This window comes from Oncorhynchus mykiss, chromosome 20 (assembly GCF_057628025.1).
Source record: "Oncorhynchus mykiss isolate SJ-2025 chromosome 20, ASM5762802v1, whole genome shotgun sequence".
NCBI classification, from domain to species: Eukaryota; Metazoa; Chordata; class Actinopteri; order Salmoniformes; family Salmonidae; genus Oncorhynchus; species Oncorhynchus mykiss.
In genome coordinates this window covers 22,672,110-22,683,805 of record NC_143041.1, presented here as the reverse complement: position 1 = coordinate 22,683,805, position 11,696 = coordinate 22,672,110, and positions in this window count along the sequence as shown.

Sequence of the window (11,696 nt, the reverse complement as noted above, 5' to 3'; positions counted from 1 at the left end):
CGTTGCTTAGCTGTGGGATTTGGACGTTGCATTGTAGCAGAAGTTTGACTCAGTAAACCATATCAGCAAACCGATGGGGAAAGTCCACGGTCTTTACCAACGCAACTAGCTAGCTAGCTACCTTGTTTTGTGTAGTGACACAGGGACTGAGGGAGGGCGCAACGTCAGCCATTAGCTAGTTAGCGTAGTTTTGACATACAGTCCTTTCAGTGTGGTCATGGCCAGGTGGTGTGCCTGATAATGACTGGTTTTAATGCGTCTCAACCATTGACTTCAGCATCTTAGTTGCACAACCATATGTTGATGCATAACTAGCTAGCCAGTGAAATGTGAGGGCTCAATGTATGAGTTGCAACAGCACCTCACCACACGCAGCAGCAACTGTTGCTGATGCTGCCTATCTTTCTTTTCTAGTTTGTGAGAAGACAAAGAACAGGGCCATTCTTTCACCTGACAGCTAGCCAGCCGGAGAGACGGGGAACAGGATAGGGAAACAGTGCGCAGCGGGCGCTGCAGAGCCACCAGAGAAGATGGCTAGCAGCCCAGAGAAGAGTTCCACAGCACAGGAGCTGAAGGAGCAGGGCAACCAACTGTTCCTCTGCCGCAAGTACCAGGAAGCTGCCACCTGCTACAGCAAAACCATAGTGAGTAGCAAGCTACTGCTCTTAAGGGGAATGATGATGTAAAATGTCTACACCTTTTCAGATGACTGAAAGTCTATATGATATGAGATATTGACACTGTCCTATTCACCTACTCTGAATAGATGTCAGAATAGAAGTAGCTTGGTCTGATGCACTCTTACAAAAATAGCTTGTGCAATATGTAGGCCTAACGTGCGTGGTTGCACCTGTGTGTGTGTATACATCTTGCCAACAGAACCGTAACCCCTCAGTGGCGGTGTACTACACCAACCGTACTCTGTGCCAAGTGAAGCTGCAAGCAGAACGACAAAGCCCTGGCGGACTGCAAGCACGCGCTGGAACTGGACCCCCATTCTGTCAAAGCCCACTTCTTCCTGTGCCAGTGTCACCTGGAGCTGGAGAACTACAACGAGGCCATCGGCAACCTGCAGAGAGGTCAGGACCAACCCTCAAGGCCAGTTTCCTAGACACAGATTAAGTTTGGGCCTGTATTCACTAAGGGTCCGATTTAGGAAATTACGCCTTTCCTATATACTTTTTAGTAGTTGGTATTCAGAGTAACCTTATTAAGGTGCGTAACAGGCTTTGTAGGCGTGGTTCACTTGCGCACGCCAAATAAGTGTAATTGAACTGCTAGAAACCTTCCCACTGGCTGGCCAACAGATGTTCTCGTGGAGTTTTTATTCAATAGGGTTTTCAGTACATTTGTCTTAATAAGTCATCCCTTTAAATACAGTACACCTTTTCACTTTGGTTTTTGTCAACAGACTCAATAGAATATATTGAGAGAACGGGTTCAGAATATTATGGATCAATGAAGGAAAGATATCTAAATATATGCATATTTGTCTCCGTTTCAACACCAGTTGGTAGATTTTTAAAAAATACTCTGATCTTGTACCTACAAGATCAGAGTATTTTTTTTACATTTAGGGTTAGGAAAGTATTTATGAATCATAAAAAAATAGCTTGGAGAACCTTTCGGCATGAAAGAAAGTAAACAGTGGTTTGATTCATTCTAAAAATTGCCACACTCACTTATTTAACCTGTGGTAATGTTGGAGTATTTGTGTACATAGAGAATAGTGTACAACATCTATTGCCTGCACCAACCATGGAACTGGGTGATGACACAGCCAAGTATGGTGCCATACATCGGGTTCAAACTGCTGTCTTAATCAGTGTTCCGCTCCATAAACGATTTAATTAGCCTTTTATTATGTTATCAATTGTTACTAATGATCCTTAGCAATAGCCACATGGCCGTGACGGCGTTTACAGAGGAAGCAAATAAAGGTAAACCTTTAGGGGTTAGGTTATACCTACTGAAGGGAACTAATAGTAAATTGGCAGTTGAATAAGTGTTATTATTATGCCTACTCACAGTCGATACTGATAGCGGTTAATATTTAACATGATAGAAATAGGAGACAAAGTCGGGGTAGCCTATAATTAAGACATTCAGGAGTGTCCATCCCTGCAAGTTAAAAGGCCGTACAATAAAATTCTGCATAATGGCACGGCATGTCCCAGTGTGTAATCTTGGTTTCATCAGCCCAGAAAATATTGTTTCTCATGTCTGAGAGGCCTTCAAGTTGTAGAACTACCTCAAGGATGATCAATGGAAACAGGATGCACCTCAGCTCAATTTCCAGTATCATAGCAAATGGTCTGAATACTTATGTAAATAAGGTATTTCTGTTTTTGCAAACATTTCTAAACCTGTTTTTGTTGTGTCATTATGGGGTGTTGTGTGTAGATTGAGGGGAAAAATGTATTAATATATTGTTAGTTACGCTGTAACATAACAATGTGGAAAAAGTGAAGGGGTCTGAATACTTTCTGAATGCACTGTAGATGTGCAGTTGCAATTTATAATGCTGTCAACATTCTAACTATACCCAGTACTAGGCATCTCTGAGGCAGTATTACATTCATGTCTGGACCTTTTCTGTCGGCAGCTTACAATCTGGCCAAGGAGCAGAGACTGAACTTTGGAGACGACATCCCGAGTGCCCTGCGGGTCGCTAAGAAGAAGCGCTGGAATAGCATTGAGGAGAAGCGCATCAACCAGGAGAACAAGCTGCATGCATATCTCACCAAACTTATCCTAGCAGAGAAGGAGAGGTGAGGGAGGGACCGGGAGCTAGGCTTTTGGGCAGATAATCATACTAGTGTATGAGCAAAATGTCTGCACTGATATTCCTACATTTTGGCCCATTCCACCTGACAGCTGGTGTAACTGAGTCAGGTTTGTCGGCCTCTTTGCTCGCACACGCTTTTTCAGTTCTGCCCACACATTTTCTATAGGATTGAGGTCAGGGCTCTGTGATGACAACTCCAATACCTTGACTTTGTTGTCCTTACGCCATTTTCCCACAACTTTTTCGGTCCGAGAACCTTCTAGAGCCACGTACCTCACCACGCACTATCGACCTGGGGTCTAGAACAGGTTTCTAAAGTTTCGTAACTCTAGTTCTGACGGTTCTTTTTTAGCTCGAACAAAGCTAACTAATGTATATCTCAGTGTATGTCTCTACGCACCCCAATGTGTCCCTCCTTCCAAGCTGTGCTTGTGTGTGATTTAGTTTTTCTTTGAAATTTTATGGGAAAAATGACATTTACAGTTCATGGGGGTTGCCTAATCACACACATGAAGTTTTGGAAAGATCTGACTTTTTAACCCTTTGAAACATCCCCTGTGACACCAATTATGGCACTTCCGGTTGGCACAGGAAGCTATAGGTAAACACATATCCTCATTGGGGTATGCCTTTACAGAATCCTGAGTTTTAAGTGTTTATGTTAAGAACTGACCGATTTACACAGGGTTGAATGCACTATTTAAATGTGAGGGCTCAATGTATGAGTTGCAACAGCACCTCACCACACGCAGCAGCAACTGTTGCTGATGCTGCCTATCTTTCTTTTCTAGTTTGTGAGAAGACAAAGAACAGGGCCATTCTTTCACCTGACAGCTAGCCAGCCGGAGAGACGGGGAACAGGATAGGGAAACAGTGCCCAGCGGGCGCTGCAGAGCCACCAGAGAAGATGGCTAGCAGCCCAGAGAAGAGTTCCACAGCACAGGAGCTGAAGGAGCAGGGCAACCAACTGTTCCTCTGCCGCAAGTACCAGGAAGCTGCCACCTGCTACAGCAAAACCATAGTGAGTAGCAAGCTACTGCTCTTAAGGGGAATGATGATGTAAAATGTCTACACCTTTTCAGATGACTGAAAGTCTATATGATATGAGATATTGACACTGTCCTATTCACCTACTCTGAATAGATGTCAGAATAGAAGTAGCTTGGTCTGATGCACTCTTACAAAAATAGCTTGTGCAATATGTAACGTGCGTGGTTGCACCTGTGTGTGTGTGTATACATCTTGCCAACAGAACCGTAACCCCTCAGTGGCGGTGTACTACACCAACCGTACTCTGTGCCAAGTGAAGCTGCAAGCAGAACGACAAAGCCCTGGCGGACTGCAAGCACGCGCTGGAACTGGACCCCCATTCTGTCAAAGCCCACTTCTTCCTGTGCCAGTGTCACCTGGAGCTGGAGAACTACAACGAGGCCATCGGCAACCTGCAGAGAGGTCAGGACCAACCCTCAAGGCCAGTTTCCTAGACACAGATTAAGTTTGGGCCTGTATTCACTAAGGGTCCGATTTAGGAAATTACGCCTTTCCTATATACTTTTTAGTAGTTGGTATTCAGAGTAACCTTATTAAGGTGCGTAACAGGCTTTGTAGGCGTGGTTCACTTGCGCACGCCAAATAAGTGTAATTGAACTGCTAGAAACCTTCCCACTGGCTGGCCAACAGATGTTCTCGTGGAGTTTTTATTCAATAGGGTTTTCAGTACATTTGTCTTAATAAGTCATCCCTTTAAATACAGTACACCTTTTCACTTTGGTTTTTGTCAACAGACTCAATAGAATATATTGAGAGAACGGGTTCAGAATATTATGGATCAATGAAGGAAAGATATCTAAATATATGCATATTTGTCTCCGTTTCAACACCAGTTGGTAGATTTTTAAAAAATACTCTGATCTTGTACCTACAAGATCAGAGTATTTTTTTTACATTTAGGGTTAGGAAAGTATTTATGAATCATAAAAAAATAGCTTGGAGAACCTTTCGGCATGAAAGAAAGTAAACAGTGGTTTGATTCATTCTAAAAATTGCCACACTCACTTATTTAACCTGTGGTAATGTTGGAGTATTTGTGTACATAGAGAATAGTGTACAACATCTATTGCCTGCACCAACCATGGAACTGGGTGATGACACAGCCAAGTATGGTGCCATACATCGGGTTCAAACTGCTGTCTTAATCAGTGTTCCGCTCCATAAACGATTTAATTAGCCTTTTATTATGTTATCAATTGTTACTAATGATCCTTAGCAATAGCCACATGGCCGTGACGGCGTTTACAGAGGAAGCAAATAAAGGTAAACCTTTAGGGGTTAGGTTATACCTACTGAAGGGAACTAATAGTAAATTGGCAGTTGAATAAGTGTTATTATTATGCCTACTCACAGTCGATACTGATAGCGGTTAATATTTAACATGATAGAAATAGGAGACAAAGTCGGGGTAGCCTATAATTAAGACATTCAGGAGTGTCCATCCCTGCAAGTTAAAAGGCCGTACAATAAAATTCTGCATAATGGCACGGCATGTCCCAGTGTGTAATCTTGGTTTCATCAGCCCAGAAAATATTGTTTCTCATGTCTGAGAGGCCTTCAAGTTGTAGAACTACCTCAAGGATGATCAATGGAAACAGGATGCACCTCAGCTCAATTTCCAGTATCATAGCAAATGGTCTGAATACTTATGTAAATAAGGTATTTCTGTTTTTGCAAACATTTCTAAACCTGTTTTTGTTGTGTCATTATGGGGTGTTGTGTGTAGATTGAGGGGAAAAATGTATTAATATATTGTTAGTTACGCTGTAACATAACAATGTGGAAAAAGTGAAGGGGTCTGAATACTTTCTGAATGCACTGTAGATGTGCAGTTGCAATTTATAATGCTGTCAACATTCTAACTATACCCAGTACTAGGCATCTCTGAGGCAGTATTACATTCATGTCTGGACCTTTTCTGTCGGCAGCTTACAATCTGGCCAAGGAGCAGAGACTGAACTTTGGAGACGACATCCCGAGTGCCCTGCGGGTCGCTAAGAAGAAGCGCTGGAATAGCATTGAGGAGAAGCGCATCAACCAGGAGAACAAGCTGCATGCATATCTCACCAAACTTATCCTAGCAGAGAAGGAGAGGTGAGGGAGGGACCGGGAGCTAGGCTTTTGGGCAGATAATCATACTAGTGTATGAGCAAAATGTCTGCACTGATATTCCTACATTTTGGCCCATTCCACCTGACAGCTGGTGTAACTGAGTCAGGTTTGTCGGCCTCTTTGCTCGCACACGCTTTTTCAGTTCTGCCCACACATTTTCTATAGGATTGAGGTCAGGGCTCTGTGATGACAACTCCAATACCTTGACTTTGTTGTCCTTACGCCATTTTCCCACAACTTTTTCGGTCCGAGAACCTTCTAGAGCCACGTACCTCACCACGCACTATCGACCTGGGGTCTAGAACAGGTTTCTAAAGTTTCGTAACTCTAGTTCTGACGGTTCTTTTTTAGCTCGAACAAAGCTAACTAATGTATATCTCAGTGTATGTCTCTACGCACCCCAATGTGTCCCTCCTTCCAAGCTGTGCTTGTGTGTGATTTAGTTTTTCTTTGAAATTTTATGGGAAAAATGACATTTACAGTTCATGGGGGTTGCCTAATCACACACATGAAGTTTTGGAAAGATCTGACTTTTTAACCCTTTGAAACATCCCCTGTGACACCAATTATGGCACTTCCGGTTGGCACAGGAAGCTATAGGTAAACACATATCCTCATTGGGGTATGCCTTTACAGAATCCTGAGTTTTAAGTGTTTATGTTAAGAACTGACCGATTTACACAGGGTTGAATGCACTATTTAAATGTGAGGGCTCAATGTATGAGTTGCAACAGCACCTCACCACACGCAGCAGCAACTGTTGCTGATGCTGCCTATCTTTCTTTTCTAGTTTGTGAGAAGACAAAGAACAGGGCCATTCTTTCACCTGACAGCTAGCCAGCCGGAGAGACGGGGAACAGGATAGGGAAACAGTGCCCAGCGGGCGCTGCAGAGCCACCAGAGAAGATGGCTAGCAGCCCAGAGAAGAGTTCCACAGCACAGGAGCTGAAGGAGCAGGGCAACCAACTGTTCCTCTGCCGCAAGTACCAGGAAGCTGCCACCTGCTACAGCAAAACCATAGTGAGTAGCAAGCTACTGCTCTTAAGGGGAATGATGATGTAAAATGTCTACACCTTTTCAGATGACTGAAAGTCTATATGATATGAGATATTGACACTGTCCTATTCACCTACTCTGAATAGATGTCAGAATAGAAGTAGCTTGGTCTGATGCACTCTTACAAAAATAGCTTGTGCAATATGTAACGTGCGTGGTTGCACCTGTGTGTGTGTGTATACATCTTGCCAACAGAACCGTAACCCCTCAGTGGCGGTGTACTACACCAACCGTACTCTGTGCCAAGTGAAGCTGCAAGCAGAACGACAAAGCCCTGGCGGACTGCAAGCACGCGCTGGAACTGGACCCCCATTCTGTCAAAGCCCACTTCTTCCTGTGCCAGTGTCACCTGGAGCTGGAGAACTACAACGAGGCCATCGGCAACCTGCAGAGAGGTCAGGACCAACCCTCAAGGCCAGTTTCCTAGACACAGATTAAGTTTGGGCCTGTATTCACTAAGGGTCCGATTTCGGAAATTACGCCTTTCCTATATACTTTTTAGTAGTTGGTATTCAGAGTAACCTTATTAAGGTGCGTAACAGGCTTTGTAGGCGTGGTTCACTTGCGCACGCCAAATAAGTGTAATTGAACTGCTAGAAACCTTCCCACTGGCTGGCCAACAGATGTTCTCGTGGAGTTTTTATTCAATAGGGTTTTCAGTACATTTGTCTTAATAAGTCATCCCTTTAAATACAGTACACCTTTTCACTTTGGTTTTTGTCAACAGACTCAATAGAATATATTGAGAGAACGGGTTCAGAATATTATGGATCAATGAAGGAAAGATATCTAAATATATGCATATTTGTCTCCGTTTCAACACCAGTTGGTAGATTTTTAAAAAATACTCTGATCTTGTACCTACAAGATCAGAGTATTTTTTTTACATTTAGGGTTAGGAAAGTATTTATGAATCATAAAAAAATAGCTTGGAGAACCTTTCGGCATGAAAGAAAGTAAACAGTGGTTTGATTCATTCTAAAAATTGCCACACTCACTTATTTAACCTGTGGTAATGTTGGAGTATTTGTGTACATAGAGAATAGTGTACAACATCTATTGCCTGCACCAACCATGGAACTGGGTGATGACACAGCCAAGTATGGTGCCATACATCGGGTTCAAACTGCTGTCTTAATCAGTGTTCCGCTCCATAAACGATTTAATTAGCCTTTTATTATGTTATCAATTGTTACTAATGATCCTTAGCAATAGCCACATGGCCGTGACGGCGTTTACAGAGGAAGCAAATAAAGGTAAACCTTTAGGGGTTAGGTTATACCTACTGAAGGGAACTAATAGTAAATTGGCAGTTGAATAAGTGTTATTATTATGCCTACTCACAGTCGATACTGATAGCGGTTAATATTTAACATGATAGAAATAGGAGACAAAGTCGGGGTAGCCTATAATTAAGACATTCAGGAGTGTCCATCCCTGCAAGTTAAAAGGCCGTACAATAAAATTCTGCATAATGGCAGGGCATGTCCCAGTGTGTAATCTTGGTTTCATCAGCCCAGAAAATATTGTTTCTCATGTCTGAGAGGCCTTCAAGTTGTAGAACTACCTCAAGGATGATCAATGGAAACAGGATGCACCTCAGCTCAATTTCCAGTATCATAGCAAATGGTCTGAATACTTATGTAAATAAGGTATTTCTGTTTTTGCAAACATTTCTAAACCTGTTTTTGTTGTGTCATTATGGGGTGTTGTGTGTAGATTGAGGGGAAAAATGTATTAATATATTGTTAGTTACGCTGTAACATAACAATGTGGAAAAAGTGAAGGGGTCTGAATACTTTCTGAATGCACTGTAGATGTGCAGTTGCAATTTATAATGCTGTCAACATTCTAACTATACCCAGTACTAGGCATCTCTGAGGCAGTATTACATTCATGTCTGGACCTTTTCTGTCGGCAGCTTACAATCTGGCCAAGGAGCAGAGACTGAACTTTGGAGACGACATCCCGAGTGCCCTGCGGGTCGCTAAGAAGAAGCGCTGGAATAGCATTGAGGAGAAGCGCATCAACCAGGAGAACAAGCTGCATGCATATCTCACCAAACTTATCCTAGCAGAGAAGGAGAGGTGAGGGAGGGACCGGGAGCTAGGCTTTTGGGCAGATAATCATACTAGTGTATGAGCAAAATGTCTGCACTGATATTCCTACATTTTGGCCCATTCCACCTGACAGCTGGTGTAACTGAGTCAGGTTTGTCGGCCTCTTTGCTCGCACACGCTTTTTCAGTTCTGCCCACACATTTTCTATAGGATTGAGGTCAGGGCTCTGTGATGACAACTCCCAATACCTTGACTTTGTTGTCCTTACGCCATTTTCCCACAACTTTTTCGGTCCGAGAACCTTCTAGAGCCACGTACCTCACCACGCACTATCGACCTGGGGTCTAGAACAGGTTTCTAAAGTTTCGTAACTCTAGTTCTGACGGTTATTTTTTAGCTCGAACAAAGCTAACTAATGTATATCTCAGTGTATGTCTCTACGCACCCCAATGTGTCCCTCCTTCCAAGCTGTGCTTGTGTGTGATTTAGTTTTTCTTTGAAATTTTATGGGAAAAATGACATTTACAGTTCATGGGGGTTGCCTAATCACACACATGAAGTTTTGGAAAGATCTGACTTTTTAACCCTTTGAAACATCCCCTGTGACACCAATTATGGCACTTCCGGTTGGCACAGGAAGCTATAGGTAAACACATATCCTCATTGGGGTATGCCTTTACAGAATCCTGAGTTTTAAGTGTTTATGTTAAGAACTGACCGATTTACACAGGGTTGAATGCACTATTTAAATGTGAGGGCTCAATGTATGAGTTGCAACAGCACCTCACCACACGCAGCAGCAACTGTTGCTGATGCTGCCTATCTTTCTTTTCTAGTTTGTGAGAAGACAAAGAACAGGGCCATTCTTTCACCTGACAGCTAGCCAGCCGGAGAGACGGGGAACAGGATAGGGAAACAGTGCCCAGCGGGCGCTGCAGAGCCACCAGAGAAGATGGCTAGCAGCCCAGAGAAGAGTTCCACAGCACAGGAGCTGAAGGAGCAGGGCAACCAACTGTTCCTCTGCCGCAAGTACCAGGAAGCTGCCACCTGCTACAGCAAAACCATAGTGAGTAGCAAGCTACTGCTCTTAAGGGGAATGATGATGTAAAATGTGTACACCTTTTCAGATGACTGAAAGTCTATATGATATGAGATATTGACACTGTCCTATTCACCTACTCTGAATAGATGTCAGAATAGAAGTAGCTTGGTCTGATGCACTCTTACAAAAATAGCTTGTGCAATATGTAACGTGCGTGGTTGCACCTGTGTGTGTGTGTGTATACATCTTGCCAACAGAACCGTAACCCCTCAGTGGCGGTGTACTACACCAACCGTACTCTGTGCCAAGTGAAGCTGCAAGCAGAACGACAAAGCCCTGGCGGACTGCAAGCACGCGCTGGAACTGGACCCCCATTCTGTCAAAGCCCACTTCTTCCTGTGCCAGTGTCACCTGGAGCTGGAGAACTACAACGAGGCCATCGGCAACCTGCAGAGAGGTCAGGACCAACCCTCAAGGCCAGTTTCCTAGACACAGATTAAGTTTGGGCCTGTATTCACTAAGGGTCCGATTTAGGAAATTACGCCTTTCCTATATACTTTTTAGTAGTTGGTATTCAGAGTAACCTTATTAAGGTGCGTAACAGGCTTTGTAGGCGTGGTTCACTTGCGCACGCCAAATAAGTGTAATTGAACTGCTAGAAACCTTCCCACTGGCTGGCCAACAGATGTTCTCGTGGAGTTTTTATTCAATAGGGTTTTCAGTACATTTGTCTTAATAAGTCATCCCTTTAAATACAGTACACCTTTTCACTTTGGTTTTTGTCAACAGACTCAATAGAATATATTGAGAGAACGGGTTCAGAATATTATGGATCAATGAAGGAAAGATATCTAAATATATGCATATTTGTCTCCGTTTCAACACCAGTTGGTAGATTTTTTAAAAATACTCTGATCTTGTACCTACAAGATCAGAGTATTTTTTTTACATTTAGGGTTAGGAAAGTATTTATGAATCATAAAAAAATAGCTTGGAGAACCTTTCGGCATGAAAGAAAGTAAACAGTGGTTTGATTCATTCTAAAAATTGCCACACTCACTTATTTAACCTGTGGTAATGTTGGAGTATTTGTGTACATAGAGAATAGTGTACAACATCTATTGCCTGCACCAACCATGGAACTGGGTGATGACACAGCCAAGTATGGTGCCATACATCGGGTTCAAACTGCTGTCTTAATCAGTGTTCCGCTCCATAAACGATTTAATTAGCCTTTTATTATGTTATCAATTGTTACTAATGATCCTTAGCAATAGCCACATGGCCGTGACGGCGTTTACAGAGGAAGCAAATAAAGGTAAACCTTTAGGGGTTAGGTTATACCTACTGAAGGGAACTAATAGTAAATTGGCAGTTGAATAAGTGTTATTATTATGCCTACTCACAGTCGATACTGATAGCGGTTAATATTTAACATGATAGAAATAGGAGACAAAGTCGGGGTAGCCTATAATTAAGACATTCAGGAGTGTCCATCCCTGCAAGTTAAAAGGCCGTACAATAAAATTCTGCATAATGGCAGGGCATGTCCCAGTGTGTAATCTTGGTTTCATCAGCCCAGAAAATA